Below are 22,687 nucleotides of genomic sequence, written 5' to 3' on the forward strand. Positions count from 1 at the left end.
TTCATTCACATTTGAAGTATGTATGCAAAACCCCTTGCAAATGGATTTGAAAGGTGGTGTTTCTCAGCTCTAATCAGCTGATGGGCCCTTAAGGATGTCACTTTGAAGTGCATTTTCATGTGGTTTGTATTGAAACTGCCCACAAACAGACTTCAAAGGTGAGTCCCTTTCAAGTTGTCACCTGACGTCATAATGACAACTGGTGATTGTCAGGGAAGTGCTCCTGCCCAATGTCAAAGTTGGTGGGGGAAGGAAGGATCTGGCCCACCGGCCGGATCCAGTTCCCCATCCCTGGCCTACTTTTTCATCTTTCAGCTAGCCTGCAATGGCTGGTATAAGTGAGCCAATGTTATTGCTGTGCCAAAAAATTCTCCTATGGTTTTTTAGCCATTCTCCACCAGCTAATGAGAAAAGAAAGTGCATTTGGAAATGATCAAAGGAGTGAGAAAATGTCATGGGTAGGTTGCAGAACTTTTGCCACCTTATTTTGGAGGTGGCTGAGGGGTATTTGTGAGTGTCCTTTTTTTCCATTCTACACATCGTCTCACCAATGGTTGCCGCTCTGCAGTCTTCCTGGGTCCCCGTACTTCATTTAAAGGATCGGAGAAGACATCATAAGGTAATGTCTCCCACAGGAGTGCTTCTCAGATGAGGAACCATGGGCTGCAGAGTAATTATAAATAAGTTCTCAAGTGCCCCAAGAACGAGGAAGAAAGCTGGAAACCTCTTTTGCAGAGGAAGGAAGCCATCAAGAAATTGAAGAGCAGATTTTGGCACAGCACTACCCAATACTGAGTATGCTAGAAGTTTGCTGCTGTCACGTAAAAAGGGTGAGGCAGAGATGGAATGTTATTGCAGGGGTGTGCTTCAGAGCCACAGTGTCTCTCAAGGCACTGTACTGTTTATTTATTGTATATTGTATTTATTGTATAGTTTATTTATTGTGCAATCCAGTACTCCTAGGTAGGTAAGCAGGTATAGGATTGTAGCTTGATTTGTCTCCTTTTCTTGTCCTGGGTTGGGTGCATAACCTCAAAGGTGTTTCTCTTCAGTAATTATTGTCCAGAGAACATCGAACAAAATATGGAAATTAACATGGGCAACCAAGAATACGTTCTCATTTTATTCTTGCTAGCGAATCCTAAGATCTTAAAAATGCTGCAGAACAGTAATGCTGGCAACAGAGAAAATGGAGGTTGTTCAGCCTGACTCCTGATATGAGAGACTTGTTTTGATAAACCTCAGCATTATCTTATCAGATCATTTAAATGCCATAGTTTACCTTTATAATTGTTGACATAAAATATGTGGCTAGAAAGAGAATGCATTATAGTTCTTCAAGTGAGATGTTCCTCTCTTTAAAAGGTGAAGATGTAAAGCACAGACATTCATGAATTCTGAAGCAATTACTACAAGGGCTTGTGAGCTTGTTGCCTTGCTAATGTCATCTAAGTAATATAATGACAGGCTCATTAAACAGCCTTCACTGAGAAAACAATGCCTTGAATAATGTTATTTTTCTTTCACTTTCCATGCCTCATATTTGCTCTTGCAATACTTACAAGCACATGCAAGGATCCAGCACAGATGACAATCTTTCTCTCATGCAAGCTTTTTATACACTTCACCCACACACTAGCTTGAAGCACGCTTTTAATGTATAAGCAGTCATATTTCTAGAACAGTTGTAATGACATACAGTACATCATGTGGACCAACATATGGAAACACCACAGTATTCATTAATCTGAAGGTGTTTCCTTTGCTTTGATATTTTAAGGGTCTGGGATGTAGTTTAGCTTGGGAAGCAACTTACTTCGACATTTCTGTATTGAAAGTTGAATTCATAAAATATTGAAAGAGCAAAATGAAGATAAAGAATAAATTAAAATGGGGTGATGGGAATGAAAGGAAAACTTCTAGTGTATCTCACTATTATTATTAGGACTCACGACTGATGAAAGATTTTTAGTTGACTAACCATATGGCTTTTAAGTGATTAATTAAGTACTTAATTACACCAACTAGTGGCCCATGAAGCAATTTTATCTTGCTCCTGGCAGCCCTAACAAATTTTAATCAAAGTATGGTTGGGGAAAAAATACTCCAGTTTCATTCATAAGAAAACTGATCTCAGAATTTTTGGGAGAGGCATATATAAACATGGTCTGGCTGATGCTTAAAAAATAGTTTTGGGTGGTGGTGGAATCAGTTGGTGTTTGTGTGCATGGCAACATATATTTCCAGTCCACAGACCGCTGTCTTGAGTGAGGGGACCTGTGTATTCCCAGTTTAGCTCAAGCAGATCCTGAACTTTATGTGTGACAGCCTCCAGCTGTTGTTGGACTAATTATACCTGATCTTCGGGAGTTGTAGTCCAAAATATCTGGAGGGCTCTTGCAACATACAGTACATCTTTTCTGTTTTGGGGGGACTGTGGTCTGGTTCTACAGGCTGATCCATTTGGGGCTATTATTAGACAGTTCTGAGTTTGTGTGGTGAGTTCCAACTCTCTTCCAGCTTTGGACCACTCCAATTTTATGAAGGCCAATCAGCGAATTAATTTCTAAAAGGAGAGAAACAGGGACTGAAGCCTGCTCTTGCAAAAAAATCTGCTTGATCTGGAGCCACATCTACTAATTTCAGATACATGAAGCAGGGCTGTGTTTTCTCACTGGTAGAGGAAAGGCAATATGTATTTGCTCAGATGTGCTATCTTCTATGACTTTACATTTTCCAGAGTTCAGCCATGACATTGAGCAAACCTCCTGGGACAAATTAGCTTTGGTTCTGATTTTTTTCAATTGCAGTAAATTGAAAAGAATCAATAACTTTGAGCTACATGAAGGTGTTTATAAGCAAAGATAGGTTTGCAAGAAGCTTGATTCTCAGAGTGTTGAGCACCTCCTTGTTGCCTTGAAACTCAAGACCTTTAAAAATTAGGTCATTTCTTTAGGTAGCTGATTATGGATAGAGGTGTATAACTTCAGGCTGTCACATTGAATAGGCTGGCCTAAATTTTGAAGGACAGATTGCTAGAAATCTGAAAATATACCACATTCTCTTTTCTCCCTCCCTCCTTAGTCTTATATAATAATAATTTATAATAATAATAATTTATTATTTGTACCCCGCCCATCTGGCTGGGTTTCCCCAGCCACTCTGGGCGGCTTCCAACAGAAATGAAATGAATGAATACACTTCCCCTTCATATGTTGTTTTAGAAACCTATAGTCCTACCAATGTAGGAAAGCTGAATGAAAGCCACTGAAGACATCAATTTGGCATATTTATACTTTTGTATTTTTTACTTTGTAGTTATGCTAGTTGGATGGTAAGCTGCTAGAAAGCAAATGTCGCCCATGGTTCACCTTTCCTAAGTGAACCATTATGGCCAATGCAGTGCAGATTTGCACCTTCTGGGGACTTAATTATCCTCCAAGGCCTTTAAAAAAAGTTTATATATCGCGATGAGATCTTTATCATATTATCTGTTTGACAGATAGTTGAGATCGATCCTAGCATGATTGTAGACTGAGATTAAACAGGCTGAGGTATAATCAGTTTTTAAGAAGATTGTTCACATATTTATTGTATGCAGTATTAGCAGTGGCGTAGCGTGGGTTGTCAGCACCCGGGGCAAGGCAAGTAATTTGCACCCCCTAACCCATGGATTTGCGCCCCCTAACCCGTGGATTTGCGCCCCCTAACCCTAACCCCCAGATGTTGCACCCGGTGCAGCCGGCCCCCCCGCACCCCCACGCTATGCCACTGAGTATTAGTTTAACTTATTGGAGCAGAGATTTGATCTTACTTTGGGTGGGAAATATTTGGTGTAGGAGACCTGATAAAATAAAGTCTCAGTCCAACAGCAACAATCACAGATATACATGTTAGAGTTAGTTGGTTGTCAGTACTGTCTCATGAAACATCTACAGAACCTACAAACCTGTGGATCAATTTTAGGAGAGATTAAAAAACTATCACCCAGCAGGTGATAGTTACACAGTCCACACACCTTCTGGCATATCACCATGAGCATGTAATCGCCATATATACTAGTGCAGTGATTTCCAAAGTAGGTGGTGAAGGGTTCTTATAGCATCAAGATAAACTCTGAAAACTTGGTGCACATAACACTAATAATCAGGAATATGATCATTAAAGAGCATTTGGCATGTCTGAGGCATGCAGGCAGATTCCCAATGTTCATTGTCCCAGTTAGTCAAACTGATACTTGAGAATGTTATCAAAAAACAAGCTTCCTTCTTTCTTGAAATTGTCAGATGTGAGGAATTGCAAAGACAAGTGAGTCTGCTGTTGCTGGAGGTAAAAATTCACAGTGGCAGCTTGAAATCTGAAGGATAAGGGTAGACCATGAAGATGGTTTCAGTGGGCATGATACTGTTCTGGCAGAATGAGTATTAACATGGAAATTGACGAGTAAATTCAGGGCTGGGTGAATTCTGTAATTCCTTGCAAGTGAATAAAAAGAAGCACAGAATGTGATCTTGGATGCAGGCTTTAGCTTTCTGAAGACCACAGTTTTCATGGTAAAACGCATGTGTGTAACCCTTGTGAGTACAAGTATGTGTTTGAAATGCAACCTAGTTACATCTGAGAATCTGTACCTTCTAAATGCATAATTTTAAAAGACAAACCACCAAATTAAAGGTAAAAGTAAAGGTACCCCTGACAGTTAGGTCCAGTCGCGGACAACTCTGGTGTTGTGCGCTCATCTCGCTCTATAGGTCGAGGGAGCTGCTGTTTGTCCGCAGACAGCTTCTGGGTCATGTGGCCAGCATGACTAAGCGCTTCTGGCGAATCAGAGCAGCGCACGGAAACACCATTTACCTTCCTGCTGGAGCGGTACCTATTTATCTACTTGCACTTTGATGTGCTTTCAAACTGCTAGGTGGACAGGAGCTGGGACTGAACAACGGGAGCTCACCTCGTTGCGGGGATTCAAACTGCTGACCTTCTGATCGGCAAGCCCTAGGTTCTGTGGTTTAGACCACAGCGCCACACGTGGTCCTTTAACCAGCAAATTAGATACCATTAATTCCAGCTCAGTGTTCAGGCATTCTTCAATCCACCTAATAATAATAATAATAATAATAATAATAATAATAATAATAATAATAATAATAATAATATCTTTATTGTCATTGCCCCCTCTCGGGGACAACGAAATTACTTGGCTGCTCCATCCACCCAGGTAGGGCACTCCACACAAAATCAAAACAACTATAAAAACACTAATTAAAACAATACAGTATAATACAGCAAGGAAGATTAGATGACTTTCAAAGTCCAGGCTTCCCATTCAGGGCCGAGATCGCTCTGGAGAAGAAGCTGTTATTAAGACGACTCGTTCTTGTCTTCATCGTCCTGTATCCCCGTCCCGACGGCAGGAGCTCGAAGAGACAGTGACCAGGATGCGATGGATCAGTACCATATCTGACCAGGTGTTTTGCAATCCCATACATGATGTTTGAAAGACTACTTTGGATGACCATTTGGTTGATGCTTCTGTTGGATATCATCTATGAGACCACAACACACAGTGCAAGCATTCATTGCAGATGTTTGTGTCTGCTTTTCACAACACTTCATATAGGGCAGCTCCCCATGTGACACTTTCCCCAAGCTTGTACACTGGTAGAAAAGCTTCTGTACGTATGCTGGTGTACACTGCCATGTGTGAAGACCACAGAATGGTCTGTTTCATAATTTGTGGGAACCCACTGCCAATTACAGCCTCCCAATTAGTGTACACTTGGTAAAACAGACACTTGCCTGAGCATCACATGTGATGGTGCGTGCCTTGTCAAATGTGTCAAGCAGCCTTTAGCTCAAATGCACCCATGCACATCTTGTTCTGGGCTCGGGAGCAGGCGGACAAAAATAAAAGGGAGCATCATGATACGATTTCAGCAGCACAAGGAATGAATGAAAACTAGCAGAGAAGGGGAAATCAGTAAACATACTTTCCACTAGCGTAATTGAGGAATCTGGCAGTTCTGTGAATTTTATTTGTTTATGCATAGTGTAAGACAGACACGCCAGGGACACAGGTGGCGCTGTGGGTTAAAGCCTCAGCGCCTAGGACTTGCTGATCGAAAGGTCGGCGGTTCGAATCCCTGCGGCGGGGTGCGCTCCCGCTGCTCGGTCCCAGCGCCTGCCAACCTAGCAGTTCGAAAGCACCTCCGGGTGCAAGTAGATAAATAGGGACCGCTTACCACCGGGAAGGTAAACGGCGTTTCCGTGTGCAGCTCTGGCTCACCAGAGCAGCGATGTCACACTGGCCATGTGACCCGGAAGTGTCTCTGGACAGCGCTGGCCCCTGGCCTCTTGAGTGAGATGGGCGCACAACCCCAGAGTCTGTCAAGACTGGCCCGTACGGGCAGGGGTACCTTTACCTTTACCTTTAAGACAGACACACTTCTTTCTGGTCCAATCAACACACATGGGGGGGGGGGTGGACAATAGAGGATTTTGTGCAGGAGCAACCAGCAGCCGCTCCACTAAACAGGATGCTGTCTTGTCACCCTCAACATGTAGCATGGGAGTGCAGCTCTGGCCAGGAAATAAAACTTGAACCGGGAGATCCACTCTGTTTCCTTGTGGAGGAAAATCTGGAGAGCTGATTGGTTGTTGCTAGACCCGATTGCAAATAGGCTAGAGAGAGTCAATTGCTGTGCAGAGTGCTTGGAGCAGAGATTTGCTAGCCTCTCCTGTAAAGAGCCTATGCTGGAATTCCAGTTAGCTAAAGTCACTAACAAATAGGCTCAGACTTCCAGGCTGAAATCACTACTAGGATAGTTTTGTAAAGTACCTGAGATGTTACTTGCATTTCCTATTGGCTGATACTATGGAGACCAAAAAGGAAATACAGGAGTCTCATTCCTGCCTCCTGCTATGCAGAAGACAGATTTGCTGCTGCCACCACTTGGCTGATGTATTTGCAACTCACCCAAATTTACTGGTACCACCTGTGAGACAGTTCACAGAATCATAGAATTGTAGAGCTGGAAGGGACCCTGAGGGTCATCTAATCCAACTCCCTGCACTGCAGGAATTGCTCTCCAACTTTTGCAACTTTTACACGGAACATGCCAGGGACCCCACCTCACTGACTGCACCTTTGAATTAACTGAGAGTAAGAACAAAGTAAAGGTAAGGGACACAGGTGGCGCTGTGGGTTAAAGCCTCAGCACCTAGGACTTGCTGATCGAAAGGTCGGCGGTTCGAAGCCCTGCTGCGGGGTGCGCTCTCGCTGCTCGGTCCCAGCGTCTGCCAACCTAGCAGTTCGAAAGCACCTCCGGGTGCAAGTAGATAAATAGGGACCGCTTACCAGCGGGAAGGTAAACGGCGTTTCCGTGTGCAGCTCTGGCTCGCCAGAGCAGCGATGTCACGCTGGCCACGTGACCCGGAAGTGTCTCCGGACAGCGCTGGCCCCTGGCCTCTTGAGTGAGATGGGCGCACAACCCCAGAGTCTGTCAAGACTGGCCCGTACGGGCAGGGGTACCTTTACCTTTACCTTTAAGAACAAAGGACATAGTCTTTCATTGATACTTCTTGACTATGGGAAGCCAGGAGCAGTTTTGGATGTGGGAATAAATTGTGATTGCATCCTTGTTACAGTTCTCTTGTTGGCGGTGCTACTGTTTGATAACTTTAATGAGTGCTGTTTTTTTTAACCATATCTCAGATGTGAAAGGGGGACAGGTCAACACTGCTACTCAGACATCAAAATTGGTTGTACTGTACCTGGTTTTCTGGGGGTGGGGAATTGAACTAGAACCATATACAAAAGGAAAATAATCCATGGATGCTGACCTAGAACCCTGGATGTTGACTCAAGGGTAAAATAATCAAATGGTAAAATACAATAAAACATCACTAAAACAATGCTGGAACCTTAGGGTGAAGGGCAGATAATAAATAATCAAAATCACCATAAAATTAACGTTAAACAGAATATAAAAGCAAGGCAGGTAAAACACGTTATATATATACACACACACACATTAAATAAGTTGCACCACATTTATAAAACCCATACTACATGAGCATATGGTCTAAGGACTTTTCTAGATAAAAACCTGCTGGAGGAATGTCATCACAGATGGGTCTCCCTTGGTAAGGAGTTCAAAAGCCACCAAGAAGGCCCTCTCTTGCCTTGAGTTCCCACCAAACATACAGAAAGGTCTTAAAACCTGAGCATGCTTGTATGGGAGAATGTGTTCTTTTAGGACATATGTTTTCTATACATCAAGAACACTCATAATATATCCCCTCCCTAGTGAATTTTATATGTGCTCTCATTAACCTGTTATGTAAGTTAGCTAATACCATCTGACTAAGTCGTATGATTTTATTTTGTTTGCTTTTAAAAAAGGGGGGGGGGGGGAGCTGGAAGGAAACCACCCTTTTAAAAAAGAATCTGCCAGTCTAGATGCGAAAGTATTTATTGGGTGTGGGAAATGCCACTAAACAACAAACTAGGGGAAATTGCTCAGGGATTATTTTGATGTCTCACCTGCTTGCCTAAGCAGTTTCTCACCTACTAATATTGCTTTGCTTCATTCAGCCATATCTCTAATGATATAGCAGCAATGTTTATTCAAGTGGCAACTTTTTTTCTGATGTTGTGTGGGTGTTAAAAAGTTTCCACCTTTTTAGAAAATCCCCTCTCCTTCCTCACCCCAGCTATAATTTGTATTATAGTAATTATAGTGTCTGAGTTTGTGTGTGTGTATGTGTTTGGAGGGGATATTTGGGTATGTTTCAGGAGACAGGGAATCTCAATTGCACCTTAACACTCACGTGGAATGAAAGAAACTAAATTCAATCCAAAAGGGGGGGATGCTTTGTATTGAAGTGCTCCTCCTGCCCCCAAAGAAGCAACAGAGTGAAAACTGTGTCATGTGAGCAAGGAAGGGGAAGAATGCATTGAAATTGTCTGCCACGGACTATTTTGAAGGAGGGCAAATGATTAGCTATTTTGTAGGGTTTCTTCCCATACACATACGCTTTTGATGTGAACACTTTTGACTTGGAAGTGAAGCTGTTTATGCCAATTGTCACCATGCCCCCTGGATGCCATCCTGTTCCATTTAGTAATACAAAGAAATTTGTTGTTTGGTTTTAACTGTTGTTTTTATTCCATGGCTTCCTAGCTGTTTTATTTTCATGTGTGCTCTTTTGTTTGACATATTGGTTGTTAAGTTTATAATGTGGTTCTTTCCCCCTAAGCCACTTAGAGGTGTTTGTAGAAAGATGTCATACATAGGCAGAAACCCCTATCCACCCAGAAAGCTTCCACACATAATTCATATTTGGAAATCTCTTTCTAAAGTAATCTATAGATATAGGCTGACATCTTACACTGTCAGATGGACCATGGAATTCTGTCCATTCAAAAAGCTGTAATTTTGACCCAAACATTGAAGTGGAACTGTGGTAGAACATTGGGAGCAGCACTAAGTAAAGAATATTCTGTTAACTGTTGGACTTGCATGGAATACCTTTTAAAACAAACAAGAATAAAGGCACTCAGGTGGATGTGTGCTTAGCTGAAACCTGGGTACACCCCATTGCAATTATGAACCACATCAGTATATACCTATACAGTCATACCTTGGTTTTTGAACACCTTGTGAGTCGAACGTTTTGGCTCCCGAATGCTGCAAACCCATAAGTGAATGTTCTGGTTTGTGAACTTTTTTTGGAAGCCGAACGTCTGACGCGGCTTCAATGGCTTCCAATTGAGTGCAGGAAGTTCCTGTAGCCAATTGGAAGTAGCACCTTGGTCTTTGAACATTTTCGGAAGTTGAACGGACTTCCGGAATGGATTCTGTTCGAGAACCAAGGTACGGCTGTATTCACAATACCCCAATTTGGTTAACTTAAGAAGGGTCTGTCAGATCAGGCCAAAGGCTCAACTAGACATGCACCCAACTAGACCAGATGCCCTGGGGAAGCCCTCAAGTAGAACTGCAGTCCAGCACTCTCCCCACCTAATATTCCCAGCAACTGGTATTCAGAGGCATTATGCTTCCCACAGTGAAGGTACTGTGTATATTGGTGGTGGCAAGGGATATAATTTGATATTGCATGCTTGATCATTCGGCTTTCATGCAATCTCAAGTCCCTCCCAGTTTGCTACAGTTTTGGTTTTCATTTTTTGTTCGGTTTGCCATTCTTCGTCAGCAGTAGCATTCATAATACATTTTGAAATGTTTGAGCCAATTTATGCAACAAGGTGCCCACTTACAAAAGTGATTGGGTTGTATAACCTTACTTACATGACTCACATCAGATGTGTATGTATAGTGTGAATAAGCAGAATGCTGCTCTCAGGATTTGTCCTTTCTTCCCCCCACCCCCAATCTGCAGTTCAGATGTGTATTTATGTGTGTGTGTGACACACACACACACACAGACACACACACACACCAAACAAATCACTTATCAAGGGTAATTTTGGGCAAAGGGGATATGTTTGTGTGATTCTCTATGTTTCCTGCTTTGGGTTCAATGCAGCACTTGCTATAGCTGTTGGAGGTAGTGTAGACACCTTAGTTCATTAGAGCTAGCTGACTTTAGAAAGGATATTGCTTGTTTAAAATGAAGCTAATTACTTATCTACGTTTTGGGAAAGGACACTGTAATCCCATAAACGCTTGCGGGATAGCATTCAGTGTGCACTTGCTTCAAAAGCGGAATGAAATAGCAAATTCTGTGATATTTTGTTAGTACTCTTGAAAACGTTATGCACGACTTTAGTGGAGACTTGGACTTTTTGGAAGCTCTGTCCCATCTAGGAAAGAATTGGCAATTTTAATGGATAAGTAGGAGTATTATGTGCTTCTAAAACTGTCTTAGGAGAAGAGAGGAAAGGAGAGGGGTTAGGCTCTTTCTAGCTCTTGTGAAAACCAAACAAATCCTCATCTGTATGATTTTGGTACATGATGCTTTCGCTTTGGCCTGTACAAAATGCAGCTATCAGAGCCAGTGCTAGGCTGTGCTAAAACTTAGACCTTCTAAGTCAGTGGCCCTGAGGTGTAGCTTAAAGTTCAACAACCAGGTGGCAATAAGCTCTCCTGACCAGGCAAAGACAGACATATTTCATAAGGCCTTGCCAGCCACAAGGCCTCATGTTTCCAGCCAATGTTAGCTGGCCAGTGTCGCCCAAGTCTGTTCCATTCTGTACCTGAGGAAGAGTCCTTAGGCTTGAGAACACAGTCTAAGGTACCACTCACACTAGGTCAGGCCAAAAACCACGAGGCTTAAACTCTGGAATCCTTGTGATATATCACACTGTGTCTGGTGCCCTTCTGTTAAAAACACACACAAATAAATCACACTATTAAGTGAAAGGTAATGAAAACCAAACATCTTGTCACCTAGTAAGTTCTTTTGTGCAGCACCTCATAGCACAAAGTTAATTAAAGCGTCTATACCGAGGGTAGGGGGGGAAACGGGAATGTTCCATTTGGTAAATTTAGAAACAGCTGGTTAGTTTTACCCATTACTTTTGTGCAGAACATCAGTTGAGCTCATTCAACTCTCTCTCTCTTTTTTATGAAGCTGTCCTTCCTATGCTACCTGATAGCTACTAATTGCAGCAACTACATTTCTGAATTGCAAATTTTCTGCACTGATAAAAACTTTGATTGCCTGTCAGCTACACATAAGGAAAAGATCACCAGTGCTAAATGAGGTGTTCCACGCTTGGATAATAATGCCTAATGAATTATTCAGAAAAGAATGCTTGAATGAAGCAAACAATTTGAAGGGTTACTAGCAGCCGTAACAGTTCAACAGCCAAAAGAACAAAAGTATCATCCTGAAAATTACACTAATGATTAAAAAATGCGTATTAATTTTACATTTGGAGAAAAAAGAAATGCCAATCTGATTTTAAAGGTTAATCATTATTTTTTCCAGTAATGCTCTAATCTCTGGGAAAAAAACCATTTACCAACATTTTGGGATGTATAATATTATGACATAATATATTCATATAATTTCCCCACACATTAAGAGAAAGGGGTAAAAATAAAAAAGCCTCATGAGGAAAAGAGAATCTGGAAACCACTGGGTGCACTAATGCATGTTAAAAATGAATGGAAGATGCTCTGCTGTCTTCAGCGGAGCTTGACATAAACCTTGGAGAAAGTTCAGCACTGTTGGACTAAATGCTGGTAGCCCAATGGATGTCTCGGTAGTAACCATTTGAAGTATCACACGGCTGATGACCATTCCTCTTGTGTTCTTATCCTTGGAGCAATTTCAGTTTTACCCCAGTGTAAATGAGAATCAGGATTTGGCCACCTTGGTATACTGCCTGAAAATATGTCGTAGCAGGGCTCAGAGGGAACGGCATGAATATAATTAAGAAAGAAATTATATTTATGTGATTAAACACGTTCAGATCACTGCCATAATTAGTCACTCTTTTCAAGGCAGATCCTGAATTTATCTTTTTAAAAAACGTAGGAGCTGCTGATGGTAATGGCATGCTCCTGGCTAGAAATAACAAAATGAGAAGAGGAAAGAAAGAACCCTCTATAAAGCAGCGGAAGTTCACAAATGTCCAATGCTGACACATTTACAGCTTTCATAAAACATATATTTCCACTGCCCAAAGTGCTAATTTGTTTTGACAAATGTTTTGGAGTTGCCAAATAACTGAGACAAAAACTCCAATGGAATCTCTAGTCAAATAGTTTAATTAAAAATATGCTTTCAAAAACTGTCCCTCCTCTGTTAATTTCTTTCATTTTTTTATGTGTCTAAAAAAAACCATTAAGCTTGAAGTTCTGCAAAATACACCCCCTAAATGATAATTAAATGATAACATTCCTAAGGGCTTGAGGAGGAAGAGCAGAATTTGGAAGTAGGATTTATTAAATGAAAGCTCACTGCTGAGATTTTACAGCTGGGGAGACTTTTGGTATTAGTCACCAATTAGGGATTTTATTATAAAGATGTTGAATGTCAAGATAACACTTCTTCTATCTGGCAGTGACACTGAATGGTGGGTAGAAGAAATGACTTCAGGAAAGCAGAGCTGACCATCTGCTTAGGTTTGCTCACTCACTGATGATTAATCCTCTCCCTCAAGGACAGTGTCTTCATGTGTTTCCCTTGCTGTCTTTTCAATGTCACAAAGAGAAGCTGATAAGCACATTCAAGTCACAATTAAACACACACAAACACACACACACACCACAAACATTTTAACTGACCAGTCGGCACCGATGATACTATTGGACAGTTTTAGTCATGGTTGTAGCAGTGTATTTAGTGGTGTTGACATGAAGCAAAAGAGGCTGTTTCTTTTCAAACAGGCCTCCTACCTTTTTGCGATGTTTCTCAGGTGACATTTAAGTTCACCTCAGTGCCTGTGTAAACAAGCCATTTGTAAATGGAAGAACGCAGTTCTAGCGGAAGGCCGGGATGCCTGGAAAGAAGGGATCAGCATCCTGAGGGGAAGCAGATCCCAAAGGGATCCCAGACGTATTTGTCTGGGATAGAATACAGTGGTGCCTCACAAGACGAAATTAATTCGTTCCGCGAGTCTTTTCGTCTTGCGATGTTTTTCGTCTTTCGAAGCACGGTCCGTCGCAACTGTGCCTCTTCAAGCGGCTTTAGGAAAAAAGCGAACAAACTCGCAAGACGTTTTCGTCTTGCGAAGCAAGCCCATAGGGAAATTCGTCTTGCGAAGTGACACAAAAACCGAAAAACCCTTTCGTCTTGTGCATTTTTCGTTTTGCGAGGCATTCGTCTTGCGGGGCACCACTGTATAATTCATCTTGATTTTTTAAAAATTAATTACATGCATATCTCATCCTTTCTCCCAAAGGACTTTCTTGTGAAATATTAGAAATGTTTAGGAATTACTTTGTTTTGCTAGCTTTGGGCTAGTCTGTGTATCAGAAAAAGTACCCCCCCCCAAAAAAAGGGAGATACAGTGTGGTATGCTGGATTCTGACTGGTTATAGCTCTCCAGAGTTTCAGGCAAGAGTCTTCCCCCAGTCCTAAATAGAAATGCAGAGAATTGGACCTCAGACCTTCTGCATGCCAGACAGATGATTTGCCTCAGCTTCTCCCAGGTTAGCTATGAAATTCAGTGGCTGGCCATGGGCCAATCATTACCTTTCAACACAACTCATCTCCAGTAGGAGTTGGGTGGGGCAGCAGTGCTTACGTAACCTTCTAGCACTGGTGTCACTTCAGTTTTCGAAGAGGGTGAGGGGAAAGGAGTGGTGGTGAGGTCAGCATGGTGCAGATGCACCAGTAGGAGCACTGGATTAGCTCTGCCAGTGTGTTTGCACCATGCTGACCTCTCTGTCTCGGTAAGTTGCAGTAATGATGTTGGCAGGAGATCTTTGCTGCATTGTCCTGCTGACTGCTGCAACTGATCTCAGAGGTGTTGTGCGACTACAAAGGGAGATCCCATAAACAACGCCCTCACTCCCCTGGAGGATAGCTATAAGCAGTGCTTTTTTTCTGGGGGGTACGCAGGGGTACTCATACTCCTAAACATTTTGTGAATCTTTGTACTTTTGTCCATTCACTGTATTTATTTTTCCCAATTTGAACTATGAAATGATGATTTTCTAGAGTCAAAATGTGAGTACCCGTAAACATTTTTTAAGAAAAAAAGCACTGGCTACAAGTAATAACAACAAAAGATTTAAAAATATTTTGGTAAAGACATTATTATTAGGGCTCTTGTAGTGATTTCTTGTATTACCATTTAAATGTACAACTTCCTAGCTGTGTGCAGTTGGTGCCCTGAGAGCTTTCAGTCTAGAAAAGACAGCAAGGAAGTGTGAGAGATCAGAGATTGACAAATTAATACCAGGAATGAGATAAATAGGGTTTTAATTGTTTAGGGGCATTTGGCTTGGGTGGAATGTTTTAATCTAGTTTTAAAAATATATAATAGTCTTTTAGATTTTTCCCCCATGCTGGTTTTAATATATGTGCCTGTTTGTTTGTTTGTTTGTTTGCTTGCTTGCCTGAAATATTACAAATTGCCTTGAGTTGCTATGGCAAAAAAGTTTATTGACTAATGAAATTTCAAACAAACAAACAGAGTTAGATAGCAATGAAAAAGAGACAGAAGGTGAGCCTCTTGGGTTTGCTGATCAGAAGGTTGGCAGTTCGAATCCGTGCAACGGAGTGAGCTCCTGTTGCTCTGTCCCAGCTTCTGCCAACCTATCAGTTCAAAAGCATGCAAATGCAAGTACAGTGGTACCTCGGGTTATGAACTTAATTCATTCCAGAAGTCCGTTCTCAACCCGAATCATTCTTAATCCAAGGTGCACATTCCCTAGATAGGCCTCCCGCAGCCCTGGAGGCGGATTGCATTCATATCCCAGGGCAAAGTTCGTTTGTAACGTGAAGCGTTTGTAAGCAGGACTGTTCGTAACCCGAGGTACCACTGTAGATAAATAGGTATCGCTGCAGCAGGAAGGTAAATGGCATTTCTGTGCACTCTGGTTTCTGTCACGGTGTCCCATTGCGCCAGAAGCAGTTTAGTCATGCTGGTCACATGACCTGGAAAGCTGTCTGTGGACAAATGCCGGCTCCCTCGGCCTGAAAGTTACATGAGCACCGCACCCGATAGTCACCTTTGACTGGACTTAACCATCCAGGAGTACCTTACCTTTACCTTTTAACCCTTTTTTAAAATAAAAAAAATTACATGTACACTACAGCCCCCTAAAGAACTCAAGACAACATACATAGTTCTCTTGTTCCAATCCTCATATTACGCTCACAACAATTCTGTTACCGTGGCTCAGTGATAGTAACTGGCCCAAGGTCACCCAGTGAGAATTTGAAGACAGTCTCTCAATTCCTGGTCTATGATCTAAAATATACTGGCTCTCAGGCTATGATTAATCCAAAAAACACTTTTCTAAAGGAGGAAGTATGAGGGGCTGCCAATAAAGAGGGTCTGACTGTTCCAGTGAATTTTTCACTTCTGCACATAGAGCTCTAAAGCTGTAAAGCTTCCCCTAGCACAGGCATGTTCAACTGTGATCTACTCCCAGTATAAAAAAACTGGCAGTGATCTACCAAAGGTGGCAACTCAATGGGGGGGGGGAATTTGCCAAGGGTTGTTTAGCTTTTTTTGGGGGGGGGAGGCCAGAGTTGTTGAGCTTTTTTTGAGTTTTCAGCTTTTTTGGGGGGGGGGGAGGCCAATTCCTATCGTCCCTCAATCTAACTGGAGCAATCTACCCATTGGACATCCCTGCCCTAGCATCATCTGTACTGTTGAAATCCTTTTTTTTTATAAATATTTATTAAGGTTTTTTAAAAAGAGAATACAATAATAATAAACATTATTGCTTTGTTTTAACAAAGTTTCATAATATTCTTGAGCTTCCTCACGTCTCCCGCTCCCATTTACATCTTTAATAATTTTTGTCAAGCAAATTGTCATCTTGTTTCCAAATCTATAACCACATGCTTAAATATCAATTCTTAATCTATTTTAATGATGGCCAATTATTTATAACCAAGCATCCTTCTTAGCATTCCACTAAATCGCAATATTTCTGCAGGTAGGTCTTGAATTTCTTCCAATCTTCTTCAATCCTTTCTTCTCCCAGGTCTCGGATTCTGCCAGTGCTGTTGTTGCGTACATGAAAAATGTTCTATCTTTCTTTAACACCTTCTGGTCGACAATGCCCAGAAGAAAGGCCTCTGGTTTCTTGGTAAAGGTATACTTAAACACCTTTTTCAACTCGTTATATATCATTTCCCAGAAGGCCTTCACTTTAGGGCAAGTCCACCAGAGGTGAAAGAATGTTCCTTCATTTTCTTTACATTTCCAACATTTGTTATCAGACGAATGGTATATTTTGGCAAGTTTAACTGGGGTCATGTACCATCTGCATATCATTTTCATTACATTTTCTTTCAAAGCATTACATGCAGTGAAATTCAACCCAGTGGTCCACAACCTTTCCCAATCCTCAAACATAATGTTATGCCCAATGTCCTGTGCCCATTTTATCATAGCCGACTTAACCATTTCGTCTTGCGTATTCCATTTCAGCAGCAAATTATACATTCTTGAAAGTACCTTAGTCTTAGGTTCTAACAGCTCTGTCTCCAACTTCGATTTCTCCACCTGGAATCCTAGCTTTTTATCACTTTTAAAAATTTCCTTAATCTGAGCGTAATGTAACCAGTCTCGCACTTTATCCTGTACTGTTGAAATCCCATTCTAAAGTATTCCTATTGTATGTACATAGCCTGTCCTTCTAAGTAATTTATACCTCCTTTTATCTCTTGTTTTTGCCCCCATCCTGACTTTTCTTTCTCCACTTACCTAAGGTTGGTTTACCAGTTTGCTGATTTTCACCTTCTGTTGACAACTTCAGAAATTCATAGAAAACCCTATAAAAACTACACTGAGGTAATTGAGCTTAAATGAGCAATTGAATGGAGAGGGCTTTGATTGCTTCTCTTATTCTGTTTTTGCTGTTGTATGTTTAATTTTTTACAAACAAACAAACAGATATCTTCGATGGAGGGGGGCAATCCTACAGGAGTATTTCATAAGAGAAAACAATCTATTTTATCCATGTCAGATGTAAGTGATGACAAATTGTAACAATTATGTATAGAAACAAAATACATCACCCAGTGAAAAAAAATATATAGGAGAGGTTAAATGTTTGGAATGACAAAGCACTTCATGGAAGCATTTGGGTGTAATATGTGTTCAGTGGCTGATTTCTGGCTCTCTCTGGAGTGAAACTGAGGGCTTCCCTGTATCTATACAGGATCAAGTAATAAGGACGAATATCTATCGGAAGCCTATAATGAGGGAAAATATCACAGATAAGTGTAGACTATGTACGAATCCAGGAGAGACCATAAAACATCTACCAGCAGGGTGCCTTACTTTAACTGGCAGACATAATATAGCTGCGGAAATAATGCATCAACAAATAGCATATAAAGCAAAGTCAATCGCAAGGAAATTTATCTTATTGGAAACACAAGCCAGAAATAGCATTGCAGAATGTAAAATACAAAATGCATTGGAATGACATTATCCTCACTGACAGCACTGTCACTCATAATGGGTTAGAAATATTGTCTGCTGATAAACTAGAAACAGTCATTATTTATATCAGTGTAGGGAACCTGTAGGCTTTCCAGATACTGTTAGACCAGGGGTAGGCAACCTAAGGTCTGAGGGCCGGATGCGGCCCAATCGCCTTCTAAATCTGGCCCACGGATGGTCCGGGAATCAGCGTGTTTTTACATGAGAAGAATGTGTCCTTTGCATCTCTGGGTTATTTGTGGGGCATAGGAATTCATTCATTCCCCCACCCCAAATATAGTCAGGCCGTCTGAGGGACGGTAGACCAGCCCACAGCTGAAAAAGGTTGCTGACCCCTGTGTTTGACTATAATTCCCATTGGATATGCTGGCTGGGGCTGATGGGAATTTTAGTTCAATCACATTTGGAGGACCACAAGTTCCTAACCCCAGATTTACACATATGAGTACTTCTTAAAACCTTGTTGTTGTTGGCACCCATCTGTCTCAAGAGACGATGGAGTGCACCTCTCAGGGTGAAGTCAAGTCACTGGAGAATCACAGCACCTGCTGGGCTGACAGCTGATAGCTTCTAGGAGCCACTGATAAGAACTTGGTGCAGGGACCAAAGCACGACATGTTCACCACCAGAGGTGTTACCCCTCCCCAAACATCCTCAGACATATGTAAAATTAGCTAGTGAAATTGAAGACATGCTCTTTGAAAGTGTTCTGGAAAACCTTAAAGATGAAGAAGTTTGTTGTGGGCAGATCTTTTGAAGATCAGAATGATAACAGCGGCAAAAGCAAAAGTTAAAAGAAAAGAATGGGAGAATGGATGGAAACAAAAATTAATGGGATATAACAAATGTATACAGAACTTTCAATTAAACCAATTAGGTCATAAAAACAATGAATAACAAAATGGGGGAGGCAGAAATCTGGCTACTATTTTATTTTCTCAGAACACTTGGGATGTTCACTCTCTGCCCTTGGGCCGGTCATTCTCTCTCAGCTTAGCCTACCTCACAGGGTTGTGAAGAGGATAACATAGGGAGGAGGGAACCCATGAATGACATCTTGGAGGAAAGGTGGAGTGGATATAAACGTGACACTGATAAATAAGGAATATTGCTCAAACTAGCCACACCATTCAACTTGCTAGTTACAGAGAATGTTCTTTGAGGTGTGGCTTTCAAGAAAACAGCTCTGTGTATGCTCAGACCGCCCTTCAAGGCAACCCAATACTGAGGCTCCTGGCCAGCCCTCATGGAAAAGGTGCCTTCAGAACAGGGGTTGGAGAAGAGGCAGTCTCCCTATAATTCATATGTCAGTTACATGGCTTTTCTGCCCAGAGACACATGGAGGGGGGACCTCTGCCATAGCTATACTTTTGGATAAGGGATGGCTGAATGCTAGAGACCTGGCTGGCCAGAGAACAGTAGATTGACAGACATATTTGCTTAGCTTCTCTGAGTTCAAACAGAAGATAAAATGTATGTGGGGCAGGAAAGTGTGTGGTTTTTGGAGGCAATCTTTTTTTTTTAATGCTTCACATTATTTTTGGGAGGGCTGTGCCCCATTACTCCTAGAAGAGCTGTCTGCACTGTGCAGTTGTGGTTTGGAAGCCCCAGAATCAGTTTAATAATTGCCTGTTCATTGCTTGGCCCTTTAGGACTGAGATCTATTCCACACACTCTTTTGTCAAAGCTTTCTTGGGTCATATTCTATTGCAGTAATTTCATACTTGCCATACCGAACACAATGTGCATTATTTCACATTTCTGTGTAATAAATGTAATTTGCCATGTGTCAGCTCAATTATGAAGCTGACCTAAGTTGTGATGAATATTTCTTGCCACTCATTCTGTGCTTCACAATTTGGTATCATCAGCAAATCCAGCAAGGGATGCAGTTGCTCCTTGCATTTAGGTAGGAATAAAAGGTAGGAATAACACGAACCTTGTGAATCATTTCTGATTTCTTCCCTTCCAGGCCATGAAGGATTAATTTAAGAAGAGGCATAGTTTTTTGTTTGTTTGTTTGCATATCAAAATCATCCTCTTTCCCCAATTGCTTTTGATTCATTTTTTGAAACAGCCTGTCATGGAGATTTTTATCAGAGCGTTTCTGGAACTCTAGATAAAAAATGTCATATCCATTGTAATTATCTACTTGATAGCATTTAAGCTCATTAAAAGAGGTCAATTAGTCATTGTTGCATTTCCAAAACACACTTGGGCAGCCTTAGGTTAGTTTTTCTGCTCTTTGATATACACAGTGCCTAAAAGGAATTTGAGGGCTTAGTTCTTTTCCAGGAGGAGTTGCCTGCTATTTCCTTCTCACATTAAATCTGAAGCAATCTCTAAGCAAATAGCACAGAGATAAAAGACAGAAGAGGAAAAGAAAGGGGTGGGAAAACCACATACCAAATGGTGTCAAAGTGTAGCCTTGTTGCTAGATTCCTCTTGGCTCATTATGACATCCATGCCACATCTAGTAAAAATAAGAACAGCCCCTTGTTTGTTTGAATATGTTAGAATCAATTTAAATATATGATCACTTTTAGAACTTTTCAGTTCTTAGCCCCAGAGATCAGCTAGGCATAGGATCAGGAGCAGCAGAACCTCAACTGAGCAGTTTGGATGAAAACATGTGCAGAGAGCTATGATATGGTCCATTCTTGTATTTATTTACATTTGTTGACCTTGCTCTCCAGCCTCCCCACAAAGGCTCCTATTTCCTGGAGCTCCTACAGTGGCTGACAATGACTACTAATAAGATGGTCACTAGTGTCCGCAAGCCTACAATCTAAAAGGCATGATGCAAAAGGGAAATGGTTTGGTAGGGAGGCCCTAGTTCTTAGCTACAAAGTGTGCGTTCAATCTCCCTACATCTGATCTTTTTCTTGACACTGAATGAGGCCAAGTTGGCCTCCACTCTTGCTCTGACATTTGTCCTGGGAGGCAGGAGGTGCAGCTTCCCAGTGCACTTTGACTCCTGGCCAGTGACAGAGGCTGGAGTGTGCTGCTGTAGATAATGTTGGGTTCAAGGTGTGTTGAGCAAATATTTTGAACAATTCTAGGAAGCCTGGATTTTCCTTCAATTTATTGGCTGGCTAACAGCCGGTAACAATTTCCACTGAAAGAAGCATGCATGTATCTGCTTTTTTTTGAGGTATGGTACCTCCCAGGACTCTTTCTTCCTCCAGTTAAAAATAGCAATGCATCAGTTGTGGCTACGGCTGAGGAATATTTAAAAGAGGAGAGGGAATAAATGCATCCCCCCCCTTTATAAAACTGTCACAAAAAAATCCCCAAACTACTTTTTCAACTTCAGAATCTACTTGGGAGTGGAAGACATACAGTACTTGCAAACACATATATCTCACAACAATTCCACCAGAGGGCAAGCAGACTTGTGTGAAATACATTTTCTTGTGATTTTAAAATTGGAGGGTTTTAAAAAAAACCAAAAACCAAGCAAAGGACAAAACAGAACCTAGTCAGCCTTCATTTCAAGGCTGTGGTTTGCTGAATTTAAAATGCAATGCATTTAGAGTTGGGGCAATTTGACTAGTTACAAGTGACTGGTGGAATTAGAACTCGCTCCATGCTAGCGGCCAGCACATTCTGAACATCCCCGTGTGAGGCAGTTTGGGCTAACTCTAGGGAACATAATTCACAAATCTCTCTTATCACCAATTTCTGATAACAAGACCCAGCACAATCGAGCTGAGCATAACCCAGAGGACATGGTCCATCTAGGGTTAGCACTTTTTCACTTTGCACCAAACTGACTCATGTGGAAGTTCATCACTGACATTGTGCTCCAGGTGCAGGGCATCCATGTGATTGCAATGGTCTTTGATTCCAACAACAGTATTATGAGTGAGCAAAGATTTAATTCTAATTCTGTTGCTCCAAAAATGGTTATCTTCCAATTTGGATGACATAAAATGGCTGCTGACACTTTGCATGCCTTGCATAAGTTGTTGGTTTTTTTAAAAAATAACCCGTCTTTGAATAAAATATATTTTAAAAATAGAGATAGAATCTAATAGGATCTGGCTCAGGCACAAGGGGGCCAGGAGGCCATTTATTCTGTTGGGCCTAGGCCTGCCTTTGCCTCTAGTGATGCAATGTGGTTCCAGCAGAGACACACTAGGTTTGTACAGATTCCTTTATGGAAGCAAGTGACTCACACACCAGATACTGCTACTACAGCTTAAAAGCAAGAGCATAGAATTGGGCTGTTAGATTCAGAATGATGCGAAGTACGGCGATACGTGTAAGGTGTTACCTAGGAATGCAGGAAAAAAAAAATCACAGTCAAGTTAATAAGATGTTAAAAGTGAGACAAAAACAGACATGGAGAGAGGAATAAGGTATTCATCTGGAATCATGTGCAAGGTAGATGAAAACAAGAAAATGGATATGAAAATTAAATCATAGCTCATGATGCTGTGGACGTGTGAGAAAAACAGCAACTTTGAGGACTAGCCTGACTGTTTTGATAAAAAAAGAGAGACAGGGCAACAAAAGAGGGTTCAATACACTCTAAGAGCATCAAAGGCAGCCAGCAAAGCTGATGGAAAA

General features: G+C 41.5%; 1 long non-coding RNA gene across 1 annotated transcript; it reads left to right on the forward strand.

The window, feature by feature from the left end:
- The first annotated feature begins 263 nt into the window (after positions 1–263).
- On the forward strand, positions 264–1,433 carry LOC309353828. The gene is made up of 3 exons (XR_014162033.1): positions 264–458; positions 569–619; positions 1,366–1,433. It is a non-coding gene; the product is annotated as an uncharacterized lncRNA (long non-coding RNA).
- Positions 1,434–22,687: the final 21,254 nt, after the last annotated feature.

This window comes from Podarcis melisellensis (assembly GCF_964234715.1).
Source record: "Podarcis melisellensis genome assembly, chromosome: 1".
Lineage (NCBI taxonomy): Eukaryota > Metazoa > Chordata > Lepidosauria > Squamata > Lacertidae > Podarcis > Podarcis melisellensis.